The 18,094-nt window shown below is 39.4% G+C and overlaps 1 protein-coding gene across 1 annotated transcript in view; it reads left to right on the top strand.

The window, feature by feature from the left end:
* Positions 1 to 15,322: 15,322 nt before the first annotated feature.
* The window catches only part of grin2da (glutamate receptor, ionotropic, N-methyl D-aspartate 2D, a), a 75,324-nt gene continuing 72,552 nt past the window's right edge, over positions 15,323 to 18,094 (top strand). Inside the window, exon 1 of the mRNA XM_084131217.1 lies at positions 15,323 to 15,602. The gene's annotated coding sequence lies outside the window, so the exon portion shown is untranslated. The remainder of the gene's footprint in view (positions 15,603 to 18,094) is intronic.

Here is an 18,094-nt window from a genome sequence, read left to right as displayed (position 1 = left end):
TTCACAGTAGGTATAGTGTTCTTCATTGAAAGCTTCATTTTTCTGTCAGCGAACAGAGCTAATGTGCTTTGTCAAAAAGCTCTAGTTTTGTCTCATTTGTCCAGGGGACATTTTCCCAAAAAGCATTCACGAGTTCACACTTACAGTACAAATAAGTCAGATAGAATAAATGCGTATTTGGCGTGCTGTCCGAGGAGAGGGCTCCGTGCTCGGTATTCGGCTCCGAACCCAGAGTACCCCCCCCGTATTCCTGGCTGTAAAGGAACAAGCCAAGAGTGAGGAGTTGGGGTGGTGGAGGGATGCTGAAAACTGTCAAGGAATGTTAGGTGAGTTGACAGAGTGAATATATATATATGCTTCCTCTCATGCTGATAGGGTAGATATGGTAATTGTGTGATGACAAGTTGATTGGATTGATTATTGAATGTGCTCCTCCCGAACTTTGTTTATGAAACATCATTTGTGGCTTATCAATTTGCATTTTAGCAAATTCCAGTCTGGCTTTGTTATGTTTTTCTGTCAAAAGTCCTCCTGAGTATTCTTCCATGGAGCCTGTTGCACAAATAGCGTCGGATGGTGGTCACATACTGACGTACCCTGACCTTGGAGTTCAGCTTGTATCTCTTTGGAAGTTTTTCTTGGCTCTTCGTCTTCCATTTCCACTATCCTTCTGTTTAATCGGAGGTCAATTTTCCTCTTGCGGCCGCGTCAAGGTAGGTTGGCTACTGTCCCATGGATTTTAAATTTCTTAATAATATTTGCAACTGTAGTCACAGGAACATCAAGCTGCTTGGAGATGGTCTTATAGCTCTCACCTTTAACATGCTTGCCAAAGATTTGTCTTTCTAATCTCCTCACACAACTCACTCCTTTGCTTTCTTTGCATGGTCCATGTTCATTATTGTGCTCTCAATCATACCAAACAGCAGAGTGACTAAACTTTTCTCCATTTAAATAGGTTTACAAGACATGTGTGATACTAAATAAGCAAAACAATTAGTTTGAATCATTACTATAATTATAATACTATTAACAAATCTGCAACAAATCTACCAATACCAACAAGTATGTCCAGACCATTTTAGAATATCTCTGTAGAATAAACATGAATTAATATCTTTTCACACTTTTTTTTTTTTTTTGCAATACTCTAGGACATAGCAAAGGCATGCAGATATATGCATGAGACAATTCATTTTAATTTATTCAGTTTTCAGGAGGAATGAAGCATTTTTTAATGAACTGTAAGGGTATCAACAAATCGGTCCACATATATTGAAATATATGTTGTGGCAAAACAACCATACTATTAAATCAATAGGAATAACAGGTGTGTGAGAACTGCCATTGTTTTTGGGCCAGTGTGCATCAGATTTGATTCTGAATCATTTATTTATAACGGCTCTCATTATGATAATCCTATAAATGCTGTCATGCAATTTGAAAATCCCATCAGCACAAATGCAGCATTCTGAAGCTTAATGTCACTTTCATATATCCTGTCTCATTTCAATAAGAGCCAAAGCAGCTCTGTGACAATACCAGATCAAAAGATCATCCCCGAATTTCCTCAAAGATTTCTGAGAACGTCATAATTTATCATTTTATTACTTTTTTTTTATCCAGTACATTTTGTTACACATTTAATGTGCAACAAAGATAAAGCTACTGATTTGTTGGCTGTGTGAAGGCTGACTGATCAATTATCCCGTTACCCCTCTTACATGTGCATTGTCAGAAAAAATACCCTATATTTCACTAAAGCCTCTGTCTCTTGCTTTTGCTCTGTCTTTCTCTGTTACAGACGGCGTGTCATCATGATATCCTTCAGTAACACCACTCTCTCTTCCTGTTCTCCCTCTCTCTTGCTCTCTCATATCAGACAGTGTTGGCCTCTCTCAGGGGAATGCAAGCTGGCAGTAGCATGTCCCATCTGTCAGACAGAGGATGAGGAGGAGTGAGGGTGTGTGTATGCATGTGCATGTTGGCGTCTGAATTAAGTATGTGTATATGTGTATATATATATAGGAATGTCAACTGGGATGTATGGAGTTTGCATAATTCTTTTTTTTTTAAATAGTGCTCTGTGCAAATGTTAATGCAAGAAGTTATGAATTATGTCTCTACTTATGTTGTGGATGGAAAGACAGATAGAAAAGCAGATTAATGCATTCAATGGAAGAGAGAGGGAGAGAAAAAAATAATGAGTTCTAAATCATCACCATTCTCTGCATAATTAAACTCTATTGTGGCATGCATGAGATCTGAGAACACAAGTGTGTATGTTGTTCAGTGCTGCCCCCTGCTGTAAGTAATGTGTCAATGACACATCATACAGACAGCGGAAGGTGTGCTTTGTTCATAAAGAGGACACGCTGTTCTGCAGAGCCTTCTCTCCTTCTCTGTAGACTCTCCTTTGAAAACTGGAAGCAGAATCAATGTTCTTTCGCTAGCAATGCTTTTTGTACATTCTCCAGTTCAAAGAGAATACATACTCAAGAAGCTGCGGACGTGCCTGAAAACAGGCAGTTGTGCAGAGAGTGGTGTGACTGAAGGCTAAGGATACGGCATAAGAGACGGCTGTGACGTAACCAAACAACTTTTGAAATTAACACAGGCTTTTAAAGTAAAAAATGGTGTTAAAAGGCTAACGGCTACATTATGAAGTGTTGCCTTGTTTAAAGAGTGACTCAGCTCTTCATGTTCCAGAGCAACAGAAATAGCAATATCAGAGAATCTTAGACGCATTTCATCTAAAATTCATGCCGGTTTTGAAGGGCTGTTTTTATTGTGATCATTTTGAATTGTAAGATGTCAGAAAACCCAATAAACCATCATTACTCCCACCCCACGTATTGTTCAGAACATCTCTGCATGTCGTTCCTATCCATTTGTAATCTTCACAGAGAAAGAATAAATGATTGCATTGCTTGCTGCCGCTAGCAAGACAGCAGGCTTTCTCTATTAATGCTTTCTAATCTAATCCACTTTGTATATAGGACTGTTAGAATCACACCTGAGTAATCTACAAGAAAGACCATAAAAGGGGAAAGCCACTCTCCCATGATGTCCATGTCTATTGATTTTCAGATAATGCAATTCATTCAACATGTTTACAGTGTATTTGCTGCATTGCAGCTGTCTGGCTCTATATGGTGCAAACAGAAAATCAACCACATAGACTTAAACTGATACTTAGCAATTTGGGAAGACGCTGCAGGAACTTCAAAGCAATAATATTGTATGATCGATGAGAGAAATAATTAGATTCACACAGTGGAGGAAAGAACTACTAAGCCTCTATGAGAACACTGTAGATTTTAATAATTGAAAAGCTACTAGTATGGAATCAGTGTTTGTCTGACAAGGAAAATGGCTGGGGATGCAGTGGACTCTGAAATAAGTGGTCTTTACAAAGTGATCAACGACTAGTATAGTTTGGGACAGTAAATATTCAAAACACTGCACCACCGTTTCTGTCTGATGGACAAGTCACTTCACAGATGATAGAGATAGCACTGAGATTCATGGAAGGAAAGAAAATCCCTCCAGTAATACGTAAGCAACTGTGTGAGGTTGATGCACATCCGAGCGGGTCAGTTCCCCAGAGCCGCCAAACAGAATTTCGGAGCAGCTTGTAAGCGGCACACAGATTTGCTTGAATTAAGAAGTAAGCCATGATATTTTAGAATAGCTGCATCGTTTGACAGTTCATTTATGACTACAGCATGTGAAGTCTATGACTATTTAATGGCTCTCATGTGTTTCTTATTTCAGACGCTCTACCCACTGACCCAGTTTAAGGATCACATTTTAATAGAGTGATGATAAGATATTGATCACAGAGACACCCTGTGAACAGGCGAACAAGGCAGGCGTTGACAAAACGTGTCATTCTAACGAATTAGAATGGAGGGACAATGTAAAACGTTGTCAATGCACCGGTGGAAAAGTTCACAGACGCTTGCGAGTGCAGTGATAGCTCCCATCAAACCATCACTGTACTCTTCACAAGATATCTGGGCTGTTATCTGATAATGACAAAGGATATCGGCCCATCAATCACAGCTAGGATGCCTCCAGCAACTGTCAGAGAGAAAGACTCTCTGGGAAGGGAGGGAAAAACATTCTTGGGGACTGAGATGAGAGATGGAGGTGACACATGCATGATTACGCTCTGCTCTGTTCCAGTCCCCTCACGCAGCTACGGCCAGTCGGACCTGCGAGGAGATGGAGACGTACTCGAATCGCAGGTGCACGGAGGTAGATGCTAATGAATCTGTTCCAGCATGATGTTAATTTAGATTAATGAGGGGAAAAGGCCTGGGAGCGAACTGTGTCCAACAATAGAAAAATCCTGTGAATCATGTGAACAACCATGTGGATAAAGGAAGAGGCTGTGGCAGATAGTTTACACTGATTCTAAATAAGCTTAAAAAAATGACAATGGAACATGTTGGAACAGGCTTTAAAGCAATGTCGAAAATGAAAATTCTGTCATTATCTACTCACCCTCATGCTGTTCTAAACCCGTATGCTGTTTTTTTTCCCTGTGGAATACACAGAATTTTTTGTCACCAGTGCTGCTGCTCTAGAGCGGCTCTCAAGTCAAATATGATGCCAACTTGAATGTGAGTAAATGACAGAATTTCAATTTTGGGGCGAAAATGGCCATTTAGAGATTGTCTAATCTCCAAATAAGATAAACCTAATGGGAAAACAAATATCAAGTTAAATGGATGAAATGGCATATACGTTTATAGCATACATTCAAAAAAATTAAATAAAATTGTATGCAAATAAAAGTTCATTGTGAAAATACACAAAACTTGGAAGTATAATTGTTACATGTATGATCTGTGTTTCCCCCCTTCAATGTGTTTTTGGTTCAGTCCAGTGACCTAGTGTTCCATGATTGTTCTAATTAGTCATGTCTATCACATGTGCATTGTCAATCACCTCATTAGTTATCTTGTTAGTCCCTGTGTATTTATACCTTGTGTTCTCCTTCAGTCTTTGTCTGTTATTGTCAATGTAAGCATTTGGTTATTAAATGTTATTTCTACGTATTCCTCATCTCCATGAGCTTTGTCCTACACGTAACGTGACAGAATAACGGACCTAACAGTGTTTTTTTTTCCTTCTGTTTATTTTTTCTTTTTTTCCCCCCTATGGCTCTATCCACCGTCCAGCTTCTCTGCCTGGAGCAAGGAGACCGCCCGCTGGAAGAACACACTTGTGACTTTATCCAGCTTGCATGCCAGACATACTACCCAGACTGCTCTGCTCTGTGTATTTTATCACGCCAGCCTGAGCGAGCGGTCCAAGGCATGCATTACAGTGGGCGGTCCGATGATTTCGCTGCATTCGTGGAGTGGGTGCTGGTGAACAACAATTCACCATCGGCCCTACTGAGGATGACATCACCACCAGCCCCACTCCATCACCATCAGAGTCCAGCCATCCACCACCAGCGAGTGACGTGATGGAGAAGTTGCATGTGCAGACCGCGGAGACCAGCCTGCCGCGATAGACGAGCCCGTACCGAGGATAAGGATGGAGAGTGTCATCGCCACAGAGCCCGGACCACAAACGGACTCTGACCAGGTGCGTGAGCCGGCAACATCGTGTGTCGCAGAGGGAGTGCTTGTGGAGCTTGAGGGCTGGGAGGAGAGCCCCGCCCACACCACTACTGCTGTGGATGAGATGTCAGTGGCCTCTGGCATATGTTATGAGGAATTGAAGGACATTTTGAGGAGAGCCTCATAGACTGGTTTGGCAAGGTAATTCTTGTTTCCACTGTAGCTCCAGCACCCCCTGTATCTCCAGTGTCCCTTGTATTACCTGAATGCCTGCCCTCTCCCACCTCCTCAATCAGCCAGTTCCTCAGCCCTGCCTCCGCTACTGTCCTTCAACCCCTCTGCAGCTCCCATATGTGTTGAAGACCTGCCCAGTGTCTTATAATTAGGTGTCGCCACAGCTCCACCTCAGTCTCCAGGACCAGTGGTCTCACGTGGGCTCATAGGCTATTCAGCTACACCAGGGTCTCCATCTGTGGCAGCTCCGTCGGTCGTCCCGAGGGTGTCGCCTTCCAGCAAGTCATCTATACCATGGCTCCTCCCGCCTTCGACTCCGCCCTGGGGCCTCGTCCTGGCTGGTCTCTGGCATGTCATCTGGCTCCTCCTGCTTCTTGCTCCCCACTGGCTTCTCCACCATCCACTCCTCCATGGACTCTTTTTGTTTGTGCCCTGGACTTTTTTTTTTTTTTTTTTTTTGTTAGCTCCACGCACTCCTCCAGAACCCCCTGCCTCCCTCCTCAGTTGGACTATGTACGGCAGGGTTCACCAATCTCGGTCCTGGAGGGCCGCTGTCCCTGCAGAGTTTAGCTCCAACCAGCTCCAACACACCTGTTTGAAAGTTTCTAGTATGCCTAGTGAGACCTTGATTAGCTGGTTCAGGTGTGTTTAATTGGGGTTGGAGTTAAACTCTGCAGGACAGCGGCCCTCCAGGACCGAGATTGGTGAACCCTGATGTACGGCGTGAGGATGCGCCTTTTTTGGAGGGGGCGTACTGTTTAAATGTATGATCCGTTTCCCCCTTCATTGTGTTTTTGGTTCAGTCCAGTGACCTAGTGTTCCATGATTGTTCTAATTAGAAATGCCAATCACCTAATTAGTTAACTTTTTTTTTTTTCTTTTTTTTTGTCCCTGTGTATTTATACCTTGTGTTCTCCTTCAGTCTTTGTCCGTTATCATCAATGTAAGTGTGAGTGTTTGGTGTTTCCCCTGAGAGTTTGGTTATTAAATGTTATTTCTACGTATTCCTCGTCCCCATCAGCTTTGTCCTACACGTGACAATAATAAAGTTTAATGCAGTGTTATTGTTAATTAAAACTATTAAAATAGTTTTTGGTAATTTGAAATAAAACTAATATTGCCATGGAAACTAACTGAAATAAGTCTAAAATGACTAGAACTGAACTAAAGCTCTATAAAAATGACAAAAGAACTAAAATTAACTACAAAAAAATTAAATCTATTTCAAAATATTATAATAGTATATAAACCACACCGAATGTTTATTGTTGTTCACACTGAAACAGAGGAAAGTTTAGTTGAATTTGGCTGAAACAGTGAATGACAGATGCCTGAAAGACCTGATTAGATTTGAAAATCCAATTTTAGATTGGCCTCACAGAAATTGTATACGTGGTTTTTTTTTTTTATCACTGGCAGATGCTAAAATGGACTCTGAGGAAAATGACTTCTCACTGAAGGGGTGAGCTGAGAGAAGGGCTGTTGCTTTGAATATGAATTATTTCATTTAGGTATTCTGGCACTAACTGGCACTCCCCTAAGTACTGTAATCAATATAATGAATTGAATATGGTTTGACAAAACACACACTGGAGTGGTGACTAGACATTTGATAGCAAAGCATCCTTGTTATAGCACCATTTCAAGGAATTTACTTATATAGTGCAACAGTTCTCTTCTGCTGTGTAGTCAGCAGTCCAGAACACAAAATAACCTTTGAGTGGTGCGTTGCTTTTTATTTCAATTATATTAAAGTTAAGTTAAATCATTTTCCTTGCACTTTTGAAATAAAAGATTTCAATGTACCATAGATATATACTTTAACATGCATAATGCAATGGTCCTTTTCCCAGTCCACACAGTCGATTTATGGAAACTAGCCTGCCAGTACAGATCATTCAGACATGATCAATTGTCACAACCATGAGCATATTAAAATATGATGGCCCACATTTACATATAAACATGTATACGGTATCCAGCAACCTGACCTTGCCTTATGAGTGCAGTTACAATCATCGACATCAACGCCACATCATGGTGTTGATGCAATAGGAACGCCTTCAGCGTGAGCCGGTGTCTGAGTCACATGTAGTACGTCACGCCATTGGCCCAGGACGAAAACAGGTGATGCAAGGTCGCGCGTAATCATCTCTATAAGTAACACCTTCACAAAAACTTCACCAGATTCTTGTCATCAGAAGTAGCTTTGTCTCTCACTGTGGTCAGACTGTCTGTCTGTCTGTTTTACAGCAGGAGTGGTGAAAAAACTTCAATGGAGATTTGTCTTGTCGTGCCCCCCGGTCTATTTCTGGGGACGGAATGAATGGAAATAAATGTTGTGAATCAATTTTTTTGTTAAGATCTTGTATTGACAATTCAAGAGTCAAGCACTCTGTAAAGTCTACTCCAGCACATCCCAAAGACTTAGCAATGAATTTGGACTCAGATGTGCAGATTCATGTGTGAAAATGATTCTTCATGCTCCCTCCCAACCATTCTTTCACAACTTGAGCCTGATGATTCTTGACATTGTCATCCTGGAATATGGCCATGATGTGTCTTTTACTAACATGGTTGTTTAAGAAATGAAAAGCTACACACTTATCCAATTAGGGTTAGAAGAACTGTTGCCCAACATATAACATGCTAGAAACATAATAATCACTGCAATAATGATCCAAGACTCTTAAGCATTTGCCTACTTAAATCCAAACAGTGACTTCTTTTTTTTCTTTTTTCTTTTTTTGGCCAGGCAGTGTACGGTGATGTTTTCCATACAGTGAATGATGGAATACACACCCTATGATCAGACTGGCATGCTCTTGCACACTGTGGCAGTTTTGCAAGCATACCATGTTGATCTTCTAAAAGATGTTAATTAAACCTTTGAGGGCGAGCCCTCTAGGGAGGAAATGTTTCACACCACAATAAGTTGTGTGTCCAATCCCTCCTGATGCCCTTAGGAGACTGTGTTGCTAGCCCCACCACTTCTGTGTTTTGGGACGCAACAGTCTCCAGTTTTTTTGTTTTTTTTTTACCTATCTCCGCTCAGCGGATGCCTCACTCACGGGCTGGGGCACTGTCATGGATGGTCGACCAGCCCAGGGTCACATCAACTGCCTAAAGATGAGGGCTGTGACATTAGCAAGACATTTCTTCCCAGATCTCAGTGGCTATCATGTGTTAGTGTGGATGGACAACACATCAGTAGTAGCCTACATTATCACCAGGGTGGGTTGCATTCGCGCCCCCTGTTCAAGCTGGTGCAGCAGATCCTGCACTGGCAAGGCAAGGCAAGGCAAGGCAAGGCAAGGCAAGGCAAGTTTATTTACTGTGTATAGCACATTTCATACACTATGGCAATTCAAAGTGCTTTACAGAAAGGAATTAAAATAATCACAAAATAAAGGACAATTAAAACAGTTATAAAAGTTATGTAATCCATTATGCGCATTTCTCTCTATAGGCGCGTTCACTACGAATATGGCGATCGTCAACTTCATCTTTGCAGCCGAGTCGACACTGTCAGAAAACACTAGTTTATTAATAAAAATCAATGCACACGTCACCGGATTTACAAATGCACATCTTGCTTGTTGCACGCACACATATTATGTCGAAATAACGAGATATTATGTTGAAATAACATTATTATTAATAATACATCTTTTAGAATATTTGATTGAATGCTGAATGTTGCGCTTGTTCAATTTAATAAAATTAAAACTTTAATTGTGATCATTAAAATAATTGAATATTAATTATTTAGTGGCCAAGTTTTGCTCATTATATATATATATATATATATATATATATATATATATATATATATATATATATATATATATATATATATATATATATATATATAACGCATTAGTTCCAATGAACTGCCGTAGCCAAGGCGACATCTAGTGTATATATCTATGACTTCGCACAATGGTGTAATTTACTTCCGGGTAAAGATAGGATCAGTCAAGTGAAATACAATAAACGTACAAATAAATATTACAAATTAAAAAACGATCGGAAATGTCGTCCAATTTTCTAATACTATTATTTGATGACAACAATACATTTGGAAAACAAAATACAGCCATTTCTGCTTTTTTTCTTTTAAACAAAAAACCAAGCTGCACCCTTTTTTAAATTTCATCTTTCATTCCGAAATAGAATAATGAATGAACGAAAAAGTACACGGACCCTTAGGCATGCACTTCTGTCCATACAAACTCCACTGTTCTGCGCTCTAGCCAGAGAATACTCCCGTTGCAGGAACACTTTAGTAGGCCAAAAAGAAGCAAATATATGTATTAAGTATAACGAGGTTGGGTTCCTTCAACTGTCCATCCTATTAAAAATGGCTAGGCTATATAAGATAATTGTAAAAAAAAAAAAAGAGTATTGTATTTCGTCAGATTTTATAGTGTTGAACATATTCAAGCGCGAATGAGAACCGTTTCGAGGGGGATGCCAGGTGTGCAAAAAAACCCCTGAATATTCGAATGTCAAATTTTCAAATCGAATACCAACCCACCGAACGAATATTCGAATATTCGGGTCCAGCCCTACACTGAAGACGTTCCCATTGCGTCAACACAATGATGCGGCGTCTCGTTCCCACTCTCAGGGAACCAGGTTATATACATAACACAGAGACGTTTTCACATACAAAGAGGTTATAACCAATCATAATGATGGATAGATGGATGGATGGATGAATGGATAAATACAGTACATACACACATAGGAAGGCAGACAGACAGACAGACAGATGTTGACATTTTGGGTGCAAGTGTACTTCAGGCAAAAATATTCATGAAAGTATAGAATATGGCCCCTTTAAGGAAATGCTAATTCTCAAACTCACCTGGCAGGGTTTTCAGTTTAATTCTCTTTTAACAAACTTCTCTCCAGAATATACTTATCTGAAGACTTTCCTCATGAACTTAAATGAGCTCTCTCCTAATAGAAACCTCTGCAGACAGCATTATAAAGATGAGCTCTGCTCTAAGTAAAGAAAGAGAGATAGAGAAAACAGAGGGAAAGGGGCAGATTAAGCCGCATTCCCTGAGGGAACAGGTCTGGGTCTTCAGCTCGATGGGCTAATCATGAAGCCCATCAGGCTATTACAGCATACAGTTACAGGTTCAAGACCTTCGAGACTGCCTCTGATGCATAAAGCTGTGAGCGCCTTTGACAAATATGGCTGCCTGGCTCCGTGTTGATTTTCTAAGACAAATTATCAGGGCAAATCACTCTCTGCGGTGGTGAATTTCATTACACCAGAGCACTTGATTGCTCTTTTTCTGTGCTCATTGAATGTGATCATTGGTAATTAGCACTGGGGTGGTGACAAGTCAGAGCATTTCTGGGAATATGTTTGGACGTGCAAAAGACCGAAAAAATTTGTCTTTGCTTAACCGAATCTCTTTTCTTTTTTCGGGAAAATCAATCACACATGCAAAAGAGGTAAGAACCAGTATCTAAATAGTGTTCTGTAGGATTTTAAAACTCAATTAAAGATGCATCCACGTCACTGTATTACATAAAACCTTTCACAATATGTGTAAAATGGTTCTCTAAACTGAAAGATATTAAAAGACTGTTATAAGAAATCTGATTAGAAATTTTTTTAGCTTATTTTGCGCAGCTGGTTTAGCTGATCTTTTCTTAAGATTAACATATTACATAGAGGTATACATTATAAGATTAATGTGTAACATGAGAAGCCATCAAACAACCAACAATAGGGTGTCATCATATTCTCACAAATCATTTTTATGTACTAAATCAGGATCCTATGTTCATTTAACGCACAATATGCAGTTATAGTGTTTGGAAAAGGAGAGCTAGTTTTGGTTGACTCTCCTTAATAGAGGTGCTTGAGCATAAAACTGACTCTCTGGAGATCCTCTAAGAAATAATATACAGAGAATAAGAGCTATTGAGAAAGTATGCCAGAGGATGGGTCAGAAAGAGTGAAGTAACTTGATGTTTAAAAAACTTAATCTATGACATTATTGTACAAAGGTACTAAGATATTTAGAAAACCCCAAGAATGTGAATATACAACACTGTAAAAAATCTGTAGAAAAACAGAAAAGGTAGCCTACTGGTAAATTCCTGCCAGGACATTATCTATTAAATTTACGAACAGATTGCAAATATGGATTGCAAGATATGCAAATAAACACTTAAATAAATAAAAAAATCCTAAAATTGTCTTCATATTAACACAATACATTGTCATTGGGCCGTATTTTTTACAGACTTTTCAGGACTGTCAACGCCTGCAATTAAGCACTGTTAATTTTTTTTAATAGTTAACATTTATTTAATTATAGCTTATTGTTTTCTTCTCTGTGATTTCTCATTCACACACGAAGCTCAACAAGTGAAATACCCAAGAGTGAAATGTTGTCATTCATAGCAATGCAAACACCAGTGGAGGATTGCAGATAAGCGCCATTTTACTCAATGGAAGATGTGGGAAGTGTTTGAAAAAGAAGAAGAAACCTGTTTGAAAACTCAATTAAAAGTTTTATCTCTGATATGAACAAGACACGCTTGCCAACTGCTGCCTTAATATCTAAATCAAATCCACTTTTGGGGATTCTGTCTGTAACTGCAGTCCCAAGGTTCATAAATAATTTACTCACTATAAACTATAAACAAAATAATATGCACAAGATTCGTGGAAAGCCCTAAAGCCCCCAGCTGTTTGTATTTGTGTAAATCAGTAACCTTAAAAAGATATTTCAGCGGTATCTAATCAAATTTGACAAAACTAATAAATAGGTTGTGAGGCTGTAACTTAAATCACATAATTCCTGTCTGAGCACGTCAAATAATAAAGCTAAATTGCAAGGTACAGGTGATCTGAAAGAATGTCAATACATATTTGAGAATGAAGTTTTCTATGAAGTATTAACATGAGCCTTTTAGGCATCAGCATATTTCTTTTCAGCATAGTTCCTCCACTTCTTTGCCTTAAAGGAACAATTTGAGATTCAATTCCCCCCCTCTGTAGTGACTTATTATGGGGAAAAACTCATAGAGAAACAGCACTCTCGTTCTTTGCTTTAAGGTAAGACTGCTGATAAGATGGTTCTCCACTATAATCATGGGAAAATGTAATTGAAGTAATGACTTAAAGCTTCAGATATGAACAAGCAATAGATACATATAGATGGACACATTCAATAGCCAGTGCAGCAGAAAATAAGAGAAGAGCCATTTATGCCACTGATATTTCAATGCGTGTAAAGATGACATAATGACATGAATGATTTATAATGACCTCAGAGACCTGCTTACTTGATTGTATAGCTAAAATATTCACTTGCCTCTGGTATAAGCCAAAAGAATATAGCAAAGATGTTAGTGTTAGTTTTGCATCCAAATTGCATGGAAGTAGTGTGCAATTTTTATAATATTCACTCTAGTTCTACACAATTCTTCCTGCATAATTCCTTTTCATGGTGCTGCACAAGGGACGCTATCTCAGAACTGTATACTGGGCTGACTGTACCAATGTTCGCTGATTTATGTATCCGGGTGGTGACGGGTCTCAGTCTCTCCGTATGAAAATATTTTCAATGTTCATCATACCACTACTGCCAACAGAGGTCACTGCCCTGTCCTCCAATTACTTGCTAGACCATACAACATGGGATGCGAGTCCTGTGCTTTTAAATTAATTAGTGCTATTTTTATATACAGTATATATATATATATATATATATATATATATATATATATATATATATATATATATATATATATATTAAGGGAACTGAATGCTGCTGAGTATTTCTGGACAAATACAGGCAGGTGGATATATAATCGTGTGCAGTTTTTCAGAGTACACATAACAAACACCTGAGATCCTCCTTTCAATCACACTTTTTGCACACATACTCACTGTCATTCTGTCACAAGAATATTCCACAAAGACACATACCTCTTGTGTCTCTCTCTTACTCACACGCTCACATACACACACAGAAGGGTTGGTTTGCCATTCAGAAGTGAATTGGCTTTTCAATTTTAAGTCACAAAAAAAGACTCAAAAACACAAGCTGAATTTAAGGAAGTAGAATTAAAATGAAATTAATTTATACAATTGGAGTAATATAAAATTCATATAATTATTTAACTAGAAAGTGAAAGTTCATGATGAACTTTGGCTTGATAAAGCATTGTTTAAAGGTTCTTTTAAAAAAAAACAATCTGGCAGTTTTATGTGCATGTCTAACAGACTCACATATATAGACTGAAATATTTCTAGACCTATACAGACATACAGACAGACAGATAGATATTAGATAGATAGATAGATAGATAGATAGATAGATAGATAGATAGATAGATAGATATTAAAATATAAAAAATACAATTTACCTAGACTGATATATAGACCGATGGATAGATCAATATATACAGACAAACTGTAATTTTTAAATTACATTTAAACATAGGCTAATGTCAAACCATTTATAATTTTTAATGTGGTATGGTATTTATATGGTATGGTTGACAGTTAGGCTAACCAATTAACCGGGTTTTCTTTAACATTTTTCTTTATGTTTTTATATAGGCTAGGCTATACTTTTTAATTAAAACATCTGAAACAACTGAAATTTGTATTTCTTTTCTATAGTATATTTTCATCACATTAATTAACTTTTCATTTTATTGACTAATTCCAATTCAATAAATTTCTCTTCCTGTCAATTCAATTCAACTTCCTGTGGGGCGTGGTCAAATTTAATTCAATTTTGCAAACGCACACTTGTCTACTCAATGTCTCAATCACCCACATCACCTCCATCCACGCAAACACGGTCTGTATCTCTCAGTCCGTCCAAACACACTGCAGAAGTGATTAACGTTACCTTCGGATAGGATAGGACAGCAGAATGCTGAGCACTCACGTTTTCTGCAGCATTCAACACCCTGACGTCCAGCAGAGGACAACAAAATGACCGGCTCGGGGGAGGAGTAGCCTACGATAAAACAGACAAAAATCCTCAAGATTTTGAAACGCTCTCATAGCTCACCTTTTCACCTTGCGCCAGTCAAACCCCATTGGGCTTGATAAAAATAACTATTTGTAAAAATGACTTTGTGACTTAGTGTTCTGTGTAACACGATGACAGAAAAGAACGGGTATGACCAGGTTAGAGAATAATTTAGTCTTAATTATCGAGCATTTTTATATCTCTGTTGCCTCTCCTTTTAGGCGGCTAGGCGGTAAGTTGCGTCTCTGGGGTCTTTAAGGGGGGAAAAGCGGAACGTTCCAGGTTGGGGTTAAAGGACAGGAAGAGGCGTGAGAAAGCCTACTATAATAAGTATGTTGATTGCATAGTGATACGCCACCGGTGCGTGTACAGGCGCTTTTAAAACAGTCCTGCATCCTTCCACAACGGCAAGTTTAGCATTCAACACGTGTCGCGTGAGTGATGAAGAGAGAGAGATAGGTTGCTAGGTGACGGGGCGTATACTGAATTTTAACAAAATAACTGGAGAGAGAGACTGAGTGAGTGAGAAAGATACGGGAGGGGGGAGGTAAGGAGGGTGGGGGAGAGAGCTAGTCAGCAACATGTAGACAGGCTGAGTAAAGAGAGGTCGAGACTGTGTGTACGTACAATTTCTTTTTTGGTTTTACCTCAGAGAAACATACCGGGTTGAAACGTCGTGAAAATGGGCAGCTCTGGAATGGATATACAAGTGACGAAGTGCCGCAGGGAGAACAGAGTGTCTGGATCCTGAAAAACAGTGAGTATGCTGTTTTTCTTTCTTGTGGGGTGTTTGGTGAAGTCCTTAACGGATTTTTGCCCTTCAAATCGGCAAAAGATGACAAGCACGAGACACGCTTAATGCGGCAGCGCCTGAACGCTCCTGCATCTCGCGCGCATATTCACTTTGATGGATAGTAGACAACCGGCCGGTGCGCGAGGGGTTTGACCCCTCTGTCATTGATGCGCGTGCACATAACGCAAGGTCTCTCTCTCTCTTCTAAGCCGACTATCAACTAGACATCCTAAACCCATGTAGGATAGTAGTGCCTTTTACCCTATGGGTTCGAGAATAGGGTCTCAACTTTACCTCACTAACAAGGGTAGAGCCTAGTATGATTCCTTAGGGAGAGCAGCAGGAGAGCACGTATGTAAAGCCACTCCGTATTACAGTGTGTGTGTGTGTGTGTGTGTCTGACAAGTGGTCGCAAGAAATTTAATTGACAGACTGATATAAATAGTGCTATATTTTTCCTGGTATTTTTTTTTTTTTTTTTTACCTTACATGTGAACGGCCGTTTTAATGCAGTCATTCGTTTCTCCTTGTGTTTAAAAAATAAAAATAAAATTAGTGGCGATCAAACGATAAATCAGTTTTCGTCATGTTGTGTGTAGCCGCAAGTGCACAAATATGCCGACATTTCAAGGATTTAACGTGGTTTTCCTCATATAATACACACAAATGATGTAATTTCTGTAACTCGGAATAATATAGTTTGTTTTTAGAAGTGTAGCATATTAAAAAAGGTCAGAGTTTAATAAATATAATGCTTTTAAAATGCCAGAATCAAATGCATTTCATTAGGTCTGAAATATCAGAGCCAGTGTGCTGAGTTTAGTAATTGAGGTGCCTTCTTTCTTAGCTCAGATTGCCTCCTTTTGTGTGCCACTTGTTACTGGGCAATCAAGATCCACGGAATCTGCACGTCTCCGGCTATTAGGAGGAATAAGCTGATTTTTTTTTTTTATTGTTCCTTGGGCTTTAACATTGCTGCAAATGTCAGAATGCTATGAATTACATATTTGAGTTGTTGATTCAATTACTTTTAGTGTGGCTGCCGTTCTACTTGTTTCTCTTATCGTGTTCGGCCAGCTCTCAATGCCAAGATTTTATATAGGGTAGGCTACTCAGTGTATTTGACAGCGCTTCGCTAAGCCTTCAGCCATCTCCTACCTAAATGTTGAAGTTGTGCTGGTGACCTGCCTGAAACATTAGAGTTAGTTTGACAGTCTTAGATGATTTCCTATGGGAAAGCCAGGTTTTTGCTGGAGCCACCTAAAGGCTCATCTGACAGGTCTGAAGGTGGCAGAAAGGAGCTGGTGATGGTGCACAGTTTGGGCTGTCTCAGAGATTGCTGCTGCTTCAAAGTCCTCCCCGGGTTACAGTTGTTGACTCCAAGAACCACCCACCATATAAACACACACATACACAAATAAAAAAAATAAAAAAACCTCACTTGCTTCAGTTGAAGCAGCACAGCTTGAGGGGATTTTGGGATGACTGCCCAACAGGAAGCCGGCCTAGAGGTCTTGAAAAGGCACATCCCAGGGAGAAAGCGAGAGAGAAGCCAAATTGCGTCCTGTTTCCCCTCGCCTTTTCAAGCCCCCTCCCTACGGGATTCGGTGCTTGCCAGACCCCAGCTGTTCTGAGGAGCCACCTCCTACGTCCAACCCTGTCATGTCTATGCATCAGAGCTGTGTTACATCACCCTATGTATAAGACTGAGACTGACTGATATTTTTCACCAGACTTCAGAGAAGTAGAAATTTTACTACATTATCTAATGCCATATAATGATTGCTTTATTGTTTGCGGTTGGGCGATATCCAAATCTGAAGTACAGTCTGTACTGAATGAGGATAACGTATTTTTACATTAGAAAAAAAATTAATTCAAATGAATTCATTTGTGTGATGATTTGATTGTGTGATGAAGTGTTGTGCTGGATTAGGCTAGGGTGTGGATACTCTTTTCAAGGCCCTTTAGACCGAACGCACCTGTATTTGCGTCTAGTCGACAGTATGTTAATATCGGTCACGCAGTAGATGTTAATACCTGAAAACCCTCCAGAAGGAGTTTCCTTGCCCTTTAAACTTAATTAAATGTCAAAAAAGAGATATAGAAGCAATTAGCCTCTCTATATTCCAAAACATATCTCAACAGTTGTCCAAAAATGGGCTTCTAAAATCGCCAGACACTGAATATTTCTATATCTATTATTTAACCAGTGGGATGAGACAGGCAAATGACTGTTATAACCAGAGTCGTTAAAGGCTCATCAAACCCTTTTACCATGGTACAGTTTAAATAACCCCTATGCCTTCTGTTCCTGCTGTCTGAAGCTCATACATGGGATGGAACTGAATCTAAACGAAGAGGATTGTAGCAGCCGACGTTACTTTCCCATGGTACCATAGGATTTGTCAACATCACTATGCGAAGTGAGACTTAAAATCTTGACAGTGTAGCTT

Source organism: Abramis brama (assembly GCF_963993115.1).
Source record: "Abramis brama genome assembly, chromosome: 12".
NCBI lineage: Eukaryota > Metazoa > Chordata > Actinopteri > Cypriniformes > Leuciscidae > Abramis > Abramis brama.
The sequence above is the reverse complement of the archived record's forward strand: the minus strand, read 5'-3'. Positions and strand labels throughout refer to the sequence as shown.